General features: G+C 38.6%; 1 protein-coding gene across 8 annotated transcripts in view; it reads right to left on the bottom strand.

Moving 5' to 3' along the window:
* The window catches only part of PRKN (parkin RBR E3 ubiquitin protein ligase), a 1,234,790-nt gene that overhangs the window by 998,110 nt on the left and 220,597 nt on the right, over positions 1–16,083 (bottom strand). The window lies entirely within an intron of this gene.

The raw sequence follows: 16,083 nt of genomic DNA on the forward strand, positions 1-16,083 counted from the left end.
CACGAATACTGGAGTGGGCTGCCATTCTCATCTCCAGGGAAGCTTCCCTGGCCCAGAGATCTAAGCCAGGTCGCCCACATTGCAGGCAGATTCTTTACCAACTGAGCCACCAGGGAAACACAACTGAAGTCTTAATATTCTCCTTTCACTTTCAGAATGTCCTACATTGTTCAGCAAAGTAAACCTTATTCTAGAGCTCCACCGTGTCACAGCCCTCAAAAATTTTAAAGGCTTAAAGCTTTTAAACTAAATGCCCCCAAAACACAGACCACAGAAAACTCCTGCCCCTGCACTCCCTTCCTCACGGCTGCCTGCTGAAAGCCCATTCACCCCCAGGATCCATCTAAGACATGACCTCCTCCCAGAGGCCACTCACTGTCAGCTGCATCAGGACTGAGTTCACCTCTTCAGGATTCAGGGGCTGTTACTATGTACATCTTGTGAGGCTTGCCACAATTTCTCAGGGACGCAGTACAACACAGGAGATAAATACACCCTCCAAACTGAGAGGAACTAGTCGCCAATCCTATAGGTCCCTTATCAGCTTAGGGGACTAGGGTGAACATACTAACCTTCACTCTTTAACTCTCAGTTCCCTAATCTTCAAAATATTTATAAAGCACAGAGAGTGTTCTATGATACATTAATAATACTTATAGTGTTTACAACAATCCCACAATGACTTTTAAAAAATGGATATTTGTATATGTCTTCCTACCTTCTATGAAAGTTCATAAACTCCTCAAGGCCAGGCACTACAGTTAATTTTCTGCTATATCTTCTTTAAATGGAGCATTAGCACTCAGTAGTTCTCAATATGTGAGATGATCCACCAAATAATAATCATAATTAAATAATATTTACAATACCAATAATAGTCAAGTAATTACTACGTGGTAGAAATTGTACCTTACATAGGCCATTTTTAAGCTTCCTAATGATCTGGTAAGGTCACTATTAGTATCCTTATTTAAAAGAAAAGTAAATGAAGGCCTTGACAATTGTAATCACTTTTCTGAGGACATCAGTTACTTTGTAATGGAATCACAATTTAAATTCACTTCAAACTACCTCTAAACCCTATTCCATTTCTCCTAAAGCACACTGCCTAAACTATTCTCAGAAGAAAAGTCCACATTCCTTTTCCTTATGACTGTACGTGTGTGTGTGTGTGTGTGTGTGTGTGTGTGTGTGTGTGTGTGTAAAACACAACAGCAAAAAGTCTTTATACCATACATCAGACGGCCTTTATACCATACATCAGACAGGTTAGCAGTAGAAATGAGATTGAAAGTAAAAGCTGCAGTCAAGTGCTAAGAGCAAAGAACAATGAACAATAGTTATAAGACACAGTGAGATACAAAAGATACCAAACTGAGGTTAAGTGCCAGAGATGGACTACAAGCGCAAAGATCTGACATATTTTACCAGCATAGAAAATATTTAGAAAGGGTAAGAACTGTGACAAAAGTGTCCCAAATAAAGAAAACTGATAAAAAAAAAAAATTACAGAGGAAAACGTGTTTTTGATATACATTAAAGTAGATGCCATGTGACGCTGTTGAAAGTGAGAGGAGGCAAAATAAAAATATATTGGAAGCCCTTGAAGTATATTCTTGGTATCCTTAGATCAGAGACCATAAGGCAACCAATTCATCAGAGAAGACATGGTGACCAGTGAGTGACTATAAGGAACAAAAGCTATGGTCTGAGTTCCAAATTGATATTCTGGTAGTGTGAATAGATTTTTTTTTTTTTGAAGTAAAAATGGGGAAGAAGCAGTCGAAAAACCATACAAAAGCTATTTTAAAAAGGGTTAAATAAATAAAATTCATTGAAAGAAGTAATCAGAGGAAACTCTGTAGCCTTAAATGCCAATATCAATATAAACAAAGACAAACGAAAAGGCTAGGAAAAGAACAGAAAGCAAGTGAAAGTAAAGTGCAAAAAAGCAAATAAACAAATTAATGTTGTATGTATATGTATGGCTGAGTCCCTTCACTGTTCACCTGAAACTCTTACAAGATTATTAATCAAATATACCCCAATATAATAATTTTTTAAAAAGGGAGAAATATTTAAGGAGATCTAAAGTTGCTGATTTTCTCTAGAGGTTCAAATCATGAGAATTCCACCCTAAGGAAAAGAATTATAAAGAAAACTAAAGGGGTAAAAAAAATCTGCAAAATAAATACTAGATAATTCTGTGCCACTAATGAAAACATTACTATCTAAAAGCCTTTTGTTTTCCTCATAAATAGAAAATTAAAGTTTGTGAGCCTAAACTCAACTTGGATAAATCATATCAATACTATATAAATGAATATTGTTGAGCAACAATTCAGAAATAGACTATGAATTTATCATGGAAAGACTGATCAAGTACATAGCAGGTATTTGGTCAACTAAAATATTTGTTGAGTGAATTAAACAAAAGCACAGCTCAAGACAGACCACTACCATCAGTGTATAAATGGGATCAACACTTTTAGGGCAAGACAGTTCCTTCTCAAAAAAGAATGCCCTTATCGCATCTATAGGCTGTTCAGCTCCAGCTGCAACCCAGTAAATACCAGGAGCATACTCTAATAATTGTGCCAACCAAAAGTAACCCTACATATCTCTGAATGTCCCTTGGTAAGGCAGTTTCTTCTTTACCTTTAAGAAACATCACTCTAGTATCACCAGCCCCAAGCAGACACAACTTGTCCTCTGATTCCCTTCCACTCCTTATCCCACATCTATGCTCAGAAAAATCTACTGTGAACTTCTTATTGTTGTTAACTCTCCATTTCTTTCCATCGCATTCTTTAACGAACCTACTCTTGAAGTCTTAAAGACTGCTCTTGGTATGACCTCCATATTTTCAATCAATGGTTGCTTTTCTATGTTTTTCATATTTGGCCATTTGGGGATAATCAGCAATAATTAGCCCTTGATCTAATAGCACTTTTCACTCTTCTCTAAGCATCTGCCACTAAGTCCTCCTGGTTTCCTTCTACAACACAGGACATACTTTCTTACTGATTTCAGAGTGCCCAGGGTTCTGCTTGATCTCTTCTTTTCTGACTGCCCACCTAGGGTTGCATTATCCAAGCTGCATGTCTTATAATTCTTGGGTAATTTAATGTATTAATATGGGAAATTTTCATTCACCATGATTTTTACTTTATCTTATTTTAAAATTCAACTCTCTCACAACCTTCTACGTCAGATAATTCTCAGAACAATATGAGTCCATAGTTATCTAATTCTTAGGACCAATTGCTATGTTCCTAAAGCTATAGAATTGGCTCACAAAAACTCTATTGAACATGTACTTAACAACTTCTATGAGAATCTCAAAATACTTACATAAAGGTGAAATTAACCTCCCACAAATCACATAGTATATCTTCAGTATTCATAACATCAAATTTGTTATACTCCTAATTTCTTGCTGTCATAATTTAAAACATTTTTAAAAACGCTGCAGCATATTAGGCATTTTTCATAGGACTCTGCTAGTGAAAAAATTTAACACACTTCCTAGATGAATGAGTTTCCAAATTGGGTATTTTATTGTATGCTCTAAACTTGAACTTTAATTACTTTTTTCTTAAATTGAGAAAAACACAAAGTATGATTCAACAAGAACATCTACAGTGTAGGATTAAAGTACATAGGAGATGAAAGTCTGACCAGCACTTGAAAACTGTTGATATTTTAAGAAAAAAGTAAACACTTATTTTGAAAAAGAGCCACTATTATAATCTGACGAACACGTGGGGAGGAGGGGAAAGTAACAAATGCAAAATCAACAATTAAGGGATAGGAAGCACTTGCTATTTGATCATAAAGGTGACTTCTAAGTTCAAAGGAAAATGTTAGAAGAAAGCTAACTGCAACATTTACTAAAGTTACCCCTTCTACACAACAGATATAAAGAATAACAACAACAAATGCATTGAGGTAAGGATCAGGCATAGATGCACCCAATTTCCCTAAAAGAACCAACTGTGAATCTACTCTCTGGCTCTTAAGGCCCTAACTTCAACTGACAATGGAAACACAGGCCTCCACTGGAGAACGAAGCCTTAAATCGTGATGCTGAACTTGCATCAAGCAGAGCTGAGAACTGTGGTTAACTATGGGACCCATCCAGGCTTTAGTCACAGATCAAACTCAACTGGCAGAAATCCCCTATTTGGGCCATGATGACCTCCCCCTGCCCCTTATTTTGTAGCCCATCATTCAAAGTGTTGCACATTAGGGAAATGAACAAGATTTTGTGAGAGAGAAGCTCTAGGAAATAGCACCATGAAAACAACCATTTTATTAACCACCAGAATGACACGATTGCAAAATTATCTGCTTGCTGCAGAGGATAGATTTTGACTTCGACAATTTCCTTTAAAAAATAAAAGTCAAATAATGTCACTGTTTTGAGTCCTACTCTTTTCTAATATAATTTAGTCTACAGTAATCTAGTCCTATAACCAATGAGTACTGGTGAAGAACAAATCTCTAGAAGTACATAGCATTTTTGGAACCACAGTTCAATGTTAAGTGATTTATGTACAAAAACTTTTATTGGATTCTTACAGGATCCAGAATATTGTTACTATTTTAAGGCTATTATTTATATCATATAACTTAAAACATTCAGAAAACCCAAGATTATGGCATCTGGTCCCATTACTTCACTGCAAATAGATGGGGAAACAATGGAAACGGTGAGAGATTTTATCTTTTGGGGCTTCAGAATCACTGCAGATGGTGACTGCAGCCATGAAAAGACACTTGCGCCTTGGAAGAAAAGTTATGAACAATCTAGAGAGCATATAAAAAGCAGAGACATTACTTTGCCAAAGCTATGGTTTATCCAGTAGTCATGTATGGATGTGAGTGAGAGTTGGACTATAAAGAAAGCTGAGTGCCGAAGAATTGATGCTTTTGAACTGTGGTGTTGAAAAAGACTCTTGAGAGTCCCTTGGACTGCAAGGAGATCCAACGAGTCAATTGTAAAGGAAATTAGTCCTGAATATTCATTGGGAGGACTGATGGTGAAGCTGAAATTGCAATACTTTTGCGACCTGATGCAAAGAGCTGACTCATTTGAAAAGACCCTGACTCTAGGAAAGATTGAAGGTGAGAGAAGGGGACAACAGAAGATGAGGTGGTTGGATGGCATCACCAACTCGACAGACATGATGAGCTTGAGTAAATCCAGGAGTTCGTGATGGACAGGGAGGCCTGGTGTGCTGCAGTCCATGGGGTCACAAAGAGTCGGACCTGACTGAACGAACTGAACTAAACTGAACTCTATTTTAAGTTCTTTCTGATCAGAAACTTCTTTTAGTCTCTTCATCCTCACTATCACAGTGTTAGACACAGGCCAGCATTTCTGCTTTTTGTAATGACTCAGGAACATGTAAGATCAATTCCCTGCAGAAAGTATGTGGACCTGAAGACACTGAAGAGTGAAAAGAAGGGAGACTCTGGTAGAGAGCACATGTCAGCAGAAGCAAAGGCAGGCAGGCTCACTTTCACAGCTCTTAGTTCACAGCCAGGTACAATCTGGATGGCATGAAGGGTTGCAGGTACTCTGGTGGCAAAAACTGTCTTTCTGGTGCAAAGAAGCAAAATCCTGAACCTGGAGAAACTTGCCTTTAAGAAGAGAACAGCAGGAAAAATCCCAGAAGGAAAAGAAGCATAAAGGGAATCTCCAACTCTGTCTACCCACATCTCTGACAGGTTCATGAACCACAAAGATGCATAACATACTCAAAGCATCTCGGCAAAGGGAAAGACCCGCTCAAAGAGATGGACTATAACACTCCATCCTTTCAGTGAGCACTTCAAATAGTGACTTCTTCCAGCGAGCACAGTGTGGGAAGAGGGAACAAGAGAAACCTCCTAGTGGAGAAACCCAAGAACAGCACTTTAGCCAGGTGATCAGGGTCAACATCAGCAGAGATAAGTCACACTGATACTGTGTACCCTTCATCTGATGGGGTGACCATGGCTTTTTATCTCTGGGGTCTTCCTCTCAAAAACACAAAACCCCAGGCTAACCTTGAGAGGAGCATCAGATATATACCAGTCGGGGAATAGTCTTAAACATACCTGACCATTAGCCCTCAAAACTTTCCAGGTCATCAAAAACCAGTCTGAGAAATTTTCACCATCTAGAGGGGCCTAAGGGGACATGGCAACTAAATGTAATATGATATCCTAGATGTCATTCTAGAAGAGAAAATGTCCCTGAGTCAATGATGCCATCCAACCATCTCATCGTCTGTCATTCCCTTCTTCTCCTGCCTTCAATCTTTCCCAGCATAAGTCTCTTCTTCACATCAGGTGGCCAAAGTACTGGAGTTTCTAGCTTCAGCATCAGTCCCTCCAATGAATACTCAGGACTGATTTCCTTTAGGATTGACTGCTTGGATCTCCTTGCTATCCAAGGGACTCTCAAGGGTCTTCTCCAACACGACAGTTCATAAGCATCAATTCTTCAGCACTCAGGTTCCTTTACAATCCAAGTCTCATATCCATACCTGAATACTGGAAAAACCATGAAAGTATGAAAGTGAAGTCGTTCAGTCGTGTTTGACTCTTGGCGACCCCGTGGAATCCTCCGTCCGTGGGGTTCTCCAGACAAGAATACTGGAGTAGGCTGCCATTTCCTTCTCCAGGAAAAAACATAGCTTTAACTAAGTGCCGGCTTGGCTTTAACCAGCCTGGCATTTCACATGATGTACTCTGCATATAAGTTAAATAAGCAAGGTGATAATATAGAGACTCTACGTACTTCTTTCCCAAATTGGAACCATGTTGTTCCATGTCTGCTTCTCACTGTTGCTTTTTAAACTGCATACAGATTTCTCAGGGGGCAGGTAAGGTGGTCTGATATTCCTATCTCTTTAAAAATTTTCCACATTTTGTTGCGGTTACCTCATCATTAAAAACAAGGGAGGCCAGAAGTAAAATTATAACATCTTTAAGGTTTTCACATTAAAAACAAAAGTACTGTTAAATAAAGAATTCTATATCCAGTAAAAATAATCTTTGGGAATAAAGGCAAAATAAAGATATTTTAAGATGTAAGAAAGGCTTCCCTGATAGCTCAGTTGGTAAAGAATCTGCCTGCAATACAGGATATCCCAGCTTGATTCCTTATTCAGGAAGATCTGCTGCAGAAGGGATATGCTACCAACTCCAGTAGTCTTGGGCTTCCCTTGTGGCTCAGCTGGTAAAAATCCGCCTACAATCCCAGAGTCCTGGGTTCGATCCCTGGGTTGGAAGATCCCCTGGAGAAGGCAAAGCCTACCCACTCCAGTATTCTAGCCTGGAGAATTCCATGGACTGTATAGTCCACGGGGTTGCAAAGAGTCAGACACTGACTTTTGCTTTTCAAGATGTAAGAAAACTAAGAAAATCTGTCACAAGCAGACTCACCCTATAAGAAATGCTAATAAAAACTTCATTTTAGAGGTTAATGATACCGGAGGGAAATGATGGTCCTCGTGAAAGTTTAAGAACAACAGAAATGCAAAAATATCTGAGTAAATACAGATGACAATATACAGGGATTTTGCTTTGTTCATCTTAATTTCCTTAATAACATAACAGATTATATGGACTTAATTAAGTCACATCCCCAAATTCATATTTTAAAGCCCTGTCACCCAATACAATGATATTTGGAGATGGAACCTTGTGGAGGTACTTGGGTTTACATAATAAGGTCATGAGAATGGGGCCGTCATGATGATATTTGTGTCCCTATCCTACCTCATGCAAAGAGTTGACTCGTTGGAAAAGACCCTGATGCTGGGAGGGATTGGGGGCAGGAGGAGAAGGGGACGACAGAGGATGAGATGGCTGGATGGCATCACTGACTCAATGGACATGAGTCTGAGTGAACTCCGGGAGTTGGTGACGGACAGGGAGGCCTGGAGTGCTGCGATTCATGGGGTCACAAAGAGTCAGACATGATTGAGCAACTGAACTGAACTGATCCTATAGGAAGAGGTGCCAGAATGTTTGCTTCCCCTCCTGCTACACGAGGGTGTGGGCAGATGGAGGTTGTCTGAGCCAGGAAGAAGGCCCATCCCAGAACCTAACCATGCTGGACCCTGATCTCAGACTTCAAGACTCCAGACCTGTGGAAAACTACATTTATATTATTTAAACTTTCCAAGCTAGTGGTAGTCTGTTATGGTGCTGAGCAAAGAAAACATTCAACACAAAAATTAAAAAGCTTCATGAGTGGTCCAAAATATAAATACAATAACTATGACAAAAAAAAAAAAAAAAAAAACAGGAGATGGATAACAACCATTTCTTGTACATTTTGGGGGGAAACTGGTGCAATGTTAACAATATTGACTGTCAAAATTTAAGAATATGCATTAAAATTCTTGGAGTAAATTATAATGTTAAGTCAAAAAGCAAATAAAAATTACAGGGGAATTCTACAAAACATTGAATCCACTAGAATCAGAAATGAAGTAACAGAGGAGCAAAAACGGAAGAGTAAGTAGAAAACATATAATAAAATGACAGATTCAAATTCAATCATTTCAATAATTGCATTAAATTTGAGTGAAATAAATACTATAATTAAAAGGCACAGGCTGTCAGATAGGAAAGAACAAGGTTTACGTAACGATGCACTCTCTACAAGAGCTGCGTTTTACAAACAGAGACAGAAATAGTTTGAAAGTTAATCAATTTTTAAAATGCAATTATTAACTCTTACCTAAGGCCCACCATATGGTTTTAAAATTTCAGTTACTACATCAATTGCACAATAGTAATTTTTTTTTTTTAAGTTACTTAATCGTGTCCGACTCTTTGCGACCCCATGGACTATACAGTTCATGGAATTCTCCAGCCCAGAATACTGGAGTGAGTAGCCTTTCCCTTCTCCAGGGGATCTTCCCAACCCAGGGATGGAACCCAAGTCTCCCACATTGCAGGTGGATTCTTTACCAGCTGACCTACAAGGGAAGTCCAAGAATACTGGAGTGGGTAGCCTAGCCCTTCTCCAGATATTCCCGACCCAGGAATCAAACCGGGGTCTCCTGCATTGCATGTGGATTCTTTACCAACTGAGATATTAATGTTTAGTTGGTTAGAAAATTTTTATTCAGTAAGAAAGGTATTCCCAATGGAGTTGTATTTCACTGTGCTTTAGAGTACACTGTAATCGATCCAAAGTGACTTTAGGATACTGATAATGATATCTTATGTTTATATTGAGCTTTCAGTTTTCAAAGTGTTTTACAGACATTATCTCAGTTAATCTTCACAACAGCTGTGAATGATGATTGTGACAGCATTTACTACTCCTACTTTTAAGGTGAATAAACAGATGTATGAGAAGGAAAAGTGGTTTACCTGAGATTTAAAAGGAAAGAAGCAGGAACTAGAAGCGGTGTCCTGAGCCCCTCGCTACAAAGACTATATGTTACCCCGGGAGGTAAAAGGTAATCTCTACACCTCTGAACCCTCATGTAAGCTTACTTAAGACTGGTATGTTAGAAAACGTGTCTATGGCTGAGGTGTCATAATAGTTCTTAATAGTTCATAATAGTTCTTGTCCTACTTTCTCTTCAAAATCAACATTTCCCCATTTTTTAAAAGAAAGTCAACCCACTCATTCTTTCCCAGTTTCACTCTGGTTTATTAGCACATGGTATCCAAAACAAAAAGGGTAACTTAAATTATTGGTGATTAAAAAGCTTCTTTTAACCATTAACTTACAATAGTGCTTGGCTTCTTATACAGTAGGGCTTCCCTGGTGGCTCAGACGGTAAAGAGTCTGCCTACAATGCGGGAGACCAGGGTCCGATCCCTGGGTTGGCAAGATCCCCTGGAAAAGAAATGGGAACCCACTCTAGTTGTCTTGCCTGGAAAATCCTATGGATGGAGGAGCTTAGTAGGCTACAGTCCATGGGGTGGCAAAGAGTCGGACATGACTGAGCGACTTCACTTCACTTCACTTCTTATACAGTAGAGTGAAAGTTGGCATTAACAATGGTTTATTTTAGGCATCTCAGACTATCATCTGGGTTAGGTTGGGTTGTTAGGAATTCAGATAAAGCAAAGAGGGACAAGATCTTCCACACCCTCAGTCTTGCCAAGAAGCAATTCCTTGAGTCTCAGGAGAGTAGAGATAAGACTGAGTTGAGTCTCAGGAGAGTAGACATAAGACTGTCATTTGTAATATTGGATTGTCCAAAAAAATTTGCAGGGGTGGGGGCAGTTCTCCATAAGATCTGATGGAAAAAGACAAACATACTTTTTTGTCAATCCAATAAAAGTTGCTGCTGTTGCTGCTAAGTCGCTTCAGTCGTGTCCGACTCTGTGCGACCCCATAGACTCTGCCTTATTTCAATTGGGAAATGAACTGCTGGCAAAGTTCTATTCCTTCCCTAACATCCAATCTTGTATCCATTCAACCACCCACCCAGTCATTCATTCACCTAACAAGCCAGCCAGGCAGCCATCCAGCCAGACAGTCACTTACCCACTGAGGTTTAAGAATTAAATAATAACAAAATGGCTATTGGGGGACATTGTTTTTTTCTGATAAATTCTTACTGACTGATCTAATAATAAGACTTGTTTTGCAAATCATGTCAAAAGGCAGGCATTTTCCTCAAATTAAACAAAATATATATGCAGCCCCAAGGCTTTGATAAAAACATATTTAAAAGATGTTTTTTATCTCAGAGATGTTTCAGAGTGACACAGAAAGAAATTTAAAACAAAAATAATCCATTTTTGTTTTTCATGGTAGTTAGGTTCTATAAAGTCACCACAAACACTAAAGTAGTAGAATACTAACCCACAGCTCCTACGAGAAATACAAAGTTAGGTTCCTGTGAGCTTCTCATCACAAAATTTTCACCAATCAATACATAGCTTTTTTTTTTACGTGTGTCTCTGTTTAAAGACATCTAAGATACATAGCTGATTCATTAACACTGAACCATGGCCAGCAGCCATCAAACTCATATCCCAACAAAGCTTCTTTAACACATATAGTTTCTCCATAAAGCATGTCACACCAAGTAACTGCACCAATTTACATCCCCATCAATGATATACAAAGGTTCCCTTTTCTCCACATCCTCTCCAACATGGTACTTGTAAATTTTTTCATGAGAGTCATTCTGACAGATATGAGGTGACACCTCACTGTGGTGTTAATTGCATCTCTCTTTTTGTTGTATAACATATTTTCATGTGAATATTAGCCACTAATTTTTAAGATGAAAAAATGAATATAATTAAATTATTTAAATTGAGTAAAAGAAATGTTTGAGAAAAGTAAATTTTAATTTTGAGAAAAGTAAATGTTTTTACTGTGAGCTAATATACCTCACTGATTTGTGCATTAAAAGCATTTAGGCTAATATATTTTAAAGTCAGCATCACATTACTTTTGAGTTAATACAGAAATAGACTTGGAAGAGTGTTTGGAACACAGTAGACATTCACCACATGATAGTATTAATAGTTTATGAGAATCACATCCTAGACTTCCCTGGTGGTCCACTGATTAAGACTCCGTGCTTCCAATGCAGGGGGGTGTGGGCTCTATCCCTGGTGGGGAAACTAAGATCCACCATGCCACACTGTGTCACCAAAAAATGAAATAAATTTTTAAAAAATTGAATTAAAAAAAAAGAAATCATAATCCTACGTCTTCTATTGACTTAACACAAAACATAATTAACAATTAAACAAAATGGTCAATAAAAGGGAGTCTCTGTCCCACAGACCAAAACTTATACTGTAATTTTAATCTTAAACTTTAAATACAAAATTCCAGTCGTGAGTGTATTTTCTAACTTCCCAGAAAAAACCTGTGGCAGCATCAGTCAACATATGCCAGGGCAGAGTACGATTTCATATATAGAGCTCTCGTGTCCGGTCGCCTTGGTGGACTCCCTTCTCACTCTTCCTTCATTTACCTTGCTCTGCTTTAGTGTCCTCAACAAAGGAAACCACACTCGCGTCTACTGTCCAGTGCTGTAGCAAGGATGAAATGGCAGACTACATGTATACTGTAAACAATCAGTAAATGTTTGTAGCTGTGAGTATTATTAATAGTAGCTATTAACGCAATAAAAAGCAACCCTATTTTCCAAAATAAATTGCAAAATGGCTTTCTGGTAATCATAAAAATGATGTTACATTCTTAAGTTCCCTTTGGATATATTTATTAAGATCTCTTAAAATCTCTCTATAGACGTGGAGAAACTGGAACTTCATACATGCCTGGTGTGAATGTAAAATGGTGCAGTCCCTGGAAAACAGTCAGGCAGTGCTTCAAACAATGAAACACACACAGTTACCATACAAGCCAGCGAGTGTACTCCTACACATATACTCAAGAGAAAAGAAAATTTATTTCCATGTAGAAACTTATACACGGATGTTCGTATCAGTTTCATTTTAATGATCAAAAGATAAATTAATAATGAATTTAGGCATACAGGTGGTAGGGTTTTCCTGGTGGCTCAGTGGCAAAGCATCCACCTGCCAATGTAGGAGATGTGGGTTCCAACCCCGGGTTGGGAAGATCGCCACGAGAAGACAATGGCAACCCACTCCAGTATTCTTGCCTGGGAAGTCCCTTGAACAGAGGAGCCTAGCGGGCTACAGTCCCTGCTGCTGCTGCTGCTGCTGCTAAGTCGCTTCAGTCGTGCCTGACTCTGTGCGACCCCATAGACGGCAGCCCACCAGGCTCCCCCATCCCTGGGATTCTCCAGGCAAGAATACTGGAGTGGGTTGCCATTTCCTCCTCCAACGCATGAAAGTAGGAAGTGAAAGTGAAGTCATTCAGTCATGTCCGACTCTTAGCGACCCCATGGACTGCAGCCCGCCAGGCTCCTCCGTCCATGGGATTTTCCAGGCAAGAGTACTGGAGTGGGGTGCCATTGCCTTCTCCGACAGTCCCTGAGTTGCAAAAAGTTGGATACAACCTAGCGACTAAACAACATATGCATATATGTAGTATATTCATACAATTAAATATTTAATGGTAATTTTTAAATTAGTATCCTTTTTAGGGTACTGATTCCAACTATAGATACAACATTAAGGAAACATAAATACTAAGTAAAAGAAGCCAGTTACAAAAGACCACAAGTTACATGATTCATTCATATTAAATATCCAGAACAGGCTAATCTTTAGACAAAGAAAGTATATTAGTGGTTGACTAGGGTGGTATTCAGGGAGAAATGGGAGTTATGGCTAAAGGGTAGGGGTTTCTTTTAGGGGTGATGAAATCTAAAATAGATTGTGGTGATAGTTGCAGAACTCTGCAAAAATACTAAAAAAAATGGAAATATAGTTCGAGTGAAATTTTTATTATGTAAACTGTAACTCAGGAAAACTTTCTGCTCACATGCATGCATGCTAAGCCATTTCAGTCGTGTCCAACTCTTCATAACCCTATGGACCGTAGCACACTAGGCTCCTCTATCCATGGGATTCTCCAGATAAGAAGACTGGAGTGTATTGCCAGGGCCTCCTCCAGAGGCCCAGGGATCGAACCCGCCTCCTTTTATGTCTCCTGCACTGGTAGGTGTGTTCTTTACCACCTGCGCCACCTGGGAAACGCTATTAGTACTCTGGGAACAACCAAACAAGTGCATGTGCGTTCACTTAATTTTAGACGTCTTTCTTTCCTATTTTTATTCATCAGAGAAGCCTGCAGTTATGGAAAGAAACTTACAAATTTCACAAACATCATTTTTTGCATTCAGATGTTTGCTTTTACAATGTGGTAAAGCTTTGCTTTTAAATATCCTACAGTTGCTGTGCCTCAAAGTGCTTTCAGGACCCAGACTAGTGCTAATTGTATGAAAAAAAGGAGACATATATTTCAGAGTTAATACAGAAACTTAATTTGCTCAAATTATTAACACTGTTCTAATTTCCATATGCTCTAAAGTCAGTATGAGTAACACTTAGAACAAATTGCTAGTGACATTAAAATTCATTCGTACTTTCAACAAATATTTTCTTAATAAGTAACTATGTGCTAGGCACAGTGCTAGACACTGATGTCACAGAAATGAATTAAACATCCTAGGGGCAGATATGATCAAATACGATATATATGGGCCTGCACCAAGTAAAATATACTGAATGCCTTGAGAACAGAGAAGATGGGAGTGGTTAAAGGCAGAAGGAGTTCAAAATATTTCAGAGATAAAAACAAATTAATGACAGACACAGAAAAACCAAGTAAGGGATTTCCAAGTGGATATTTTCATTATTACAGAAGAAAGTCACAGTTCACTGATTACTTTTTAGGAAAAAAGCAAGGTGTTTTCATTAGCCATGAGGATGTCAGTATTATAATGGATGACTCTCTGCAATAGTAAGTGATGAGAGAGCAGGAAGGGTCTTCGATAGTTTTGAGAAGTCTGGAGGTGTCCCTTCAAACTTTTAAAGGCTAAATTTTATATTGCATAAAAGAACAATCTTTTAATATTCAGACAGCATGTTAACTACCACACATTTAAAAAGGAATACGTCAAAATATCTACATGTTTATATTCTGAACTCTATGATATTCTGAAGGTTGTATCACGATTATGCACTTCATACCGGAGGCCAATATATGGTTAACAAATGTCTGTTGTTAATTAAACTGGGCATCAGATGTGTGACTGTACATGGCTTCTCACAAAGGACCTCTAATTCTACGATGTAGACTGATACAGAGTTAACCCTTGACAACTCAAGAGTTAGGGGTGTCAACCCTCTAAGCAGTAGAAAATCCACAAGAAATTTATGGTCAGCCTCCATATATGTAGTTCCTCAGTATCTGCGGCTCCTTGGTGTCCGAGGTTTTACATCTGCAGACTTAATCAACTGCAAATCATGTATCATTGCAGCATTTACTCTTGAAAAAAATTCACACATAAGTGGACCCACCTAGTTTCAAATCCATGTTGTTCAAGGGTTAACTGTAACTATCAAAAACATCAGGCATGTTTCACTTCAACTTGACTTTTATGACAAACTTATGTGCGTACATACATAGACATACACAGAGTCTCCTCCAGTATAAGCTTTAAGGGTTAAGATGCCAATGTGTGTCTTATCTTTCTCACCATACAGAGTTGAACAGGTCTTTCTGTAATAACAACTACATATTCTAATAGATGAAGTACTTTCCTAATTTTAACTCTGACAGAAAATATTACAATCCAGGAGACAATTTTAAGGCTAAACATTTAAAGTTCAAGATAAGGAGTCAAAGAAAACTTTATACAGTCCAGTAAATTAAAACTCATCTTTGAACATGTATTTGCTTTGATGGGAACTACCTGTGAGCACTTGTATTAGTTCACTTAATTCTGCATTATTAAATAAATTTCACCTTTCCTATTTTTAACCAAAAACCTGGGATCCTAGTTGAAAATATAACTAAAAAATTATTACATTTAAAAAGGTAAAAGAAGCCTAAAATTAAAACACAATCACGAAATTGTGACTACTTTAAAGCTCCAGATTTATACAATGCAAAATGAAACTACACTAGCATTGATGTTGTTCTTTCAGTTCAGTTCAGTTCAGTAGCTCAGTCATGTCCGACTCCTTACGACCCCATGAATCGCAGCACGCCAGGCCTCCCTGTCCATCACCAACTCCCGGAGTTCACTCAGACTCACATCCATCGAGTCAGTGATGCCATCCAGCCATCTCATCCTCTGTCATCCCCTTCTCCTCCTGCCTCCAATCCCTCCCAGCATCAGAGTCTTTTCCAATGAGTCAACTCTTTGCATGAGATGGCCAAAGTACTGGAGTTTCAGCTTTAGCATCATTCCTTCCAAAGAAATCCCAGGGCTGATCTCCTTCAGAATGGACTGGTTGGATCTCCTTGCAGTCCAAGGGACTCTCAACAGTCTTCTCAAACACCACAGTTCAAAAGCATCAATTCTTCAGTGCGCAGCTTTCTTCACAGTCCAACTCTCACATCCATACATGACCACTGGAAAAAGCATAGCCTTGACTAGACAGACCTTTGTTGGCAAAGTAATGTCTCTGCTTTTCAACATG

This window comes from Bos taurus, chromosome 9 (genome assembly GCF_002263795.3).
Source record: "Bos taurus isolate L1 Dominette 01449 registration number 42190680 breed Hereford chromosome 9, ARS-UCD2.0, whole genome shotgun sequence".
Classification (NCBI taxonomy): Eukaryota; Metazoa; Chordata; class Mammalia; order Artiodactyla; family Bovidae; genus Bos; species Bos taurus.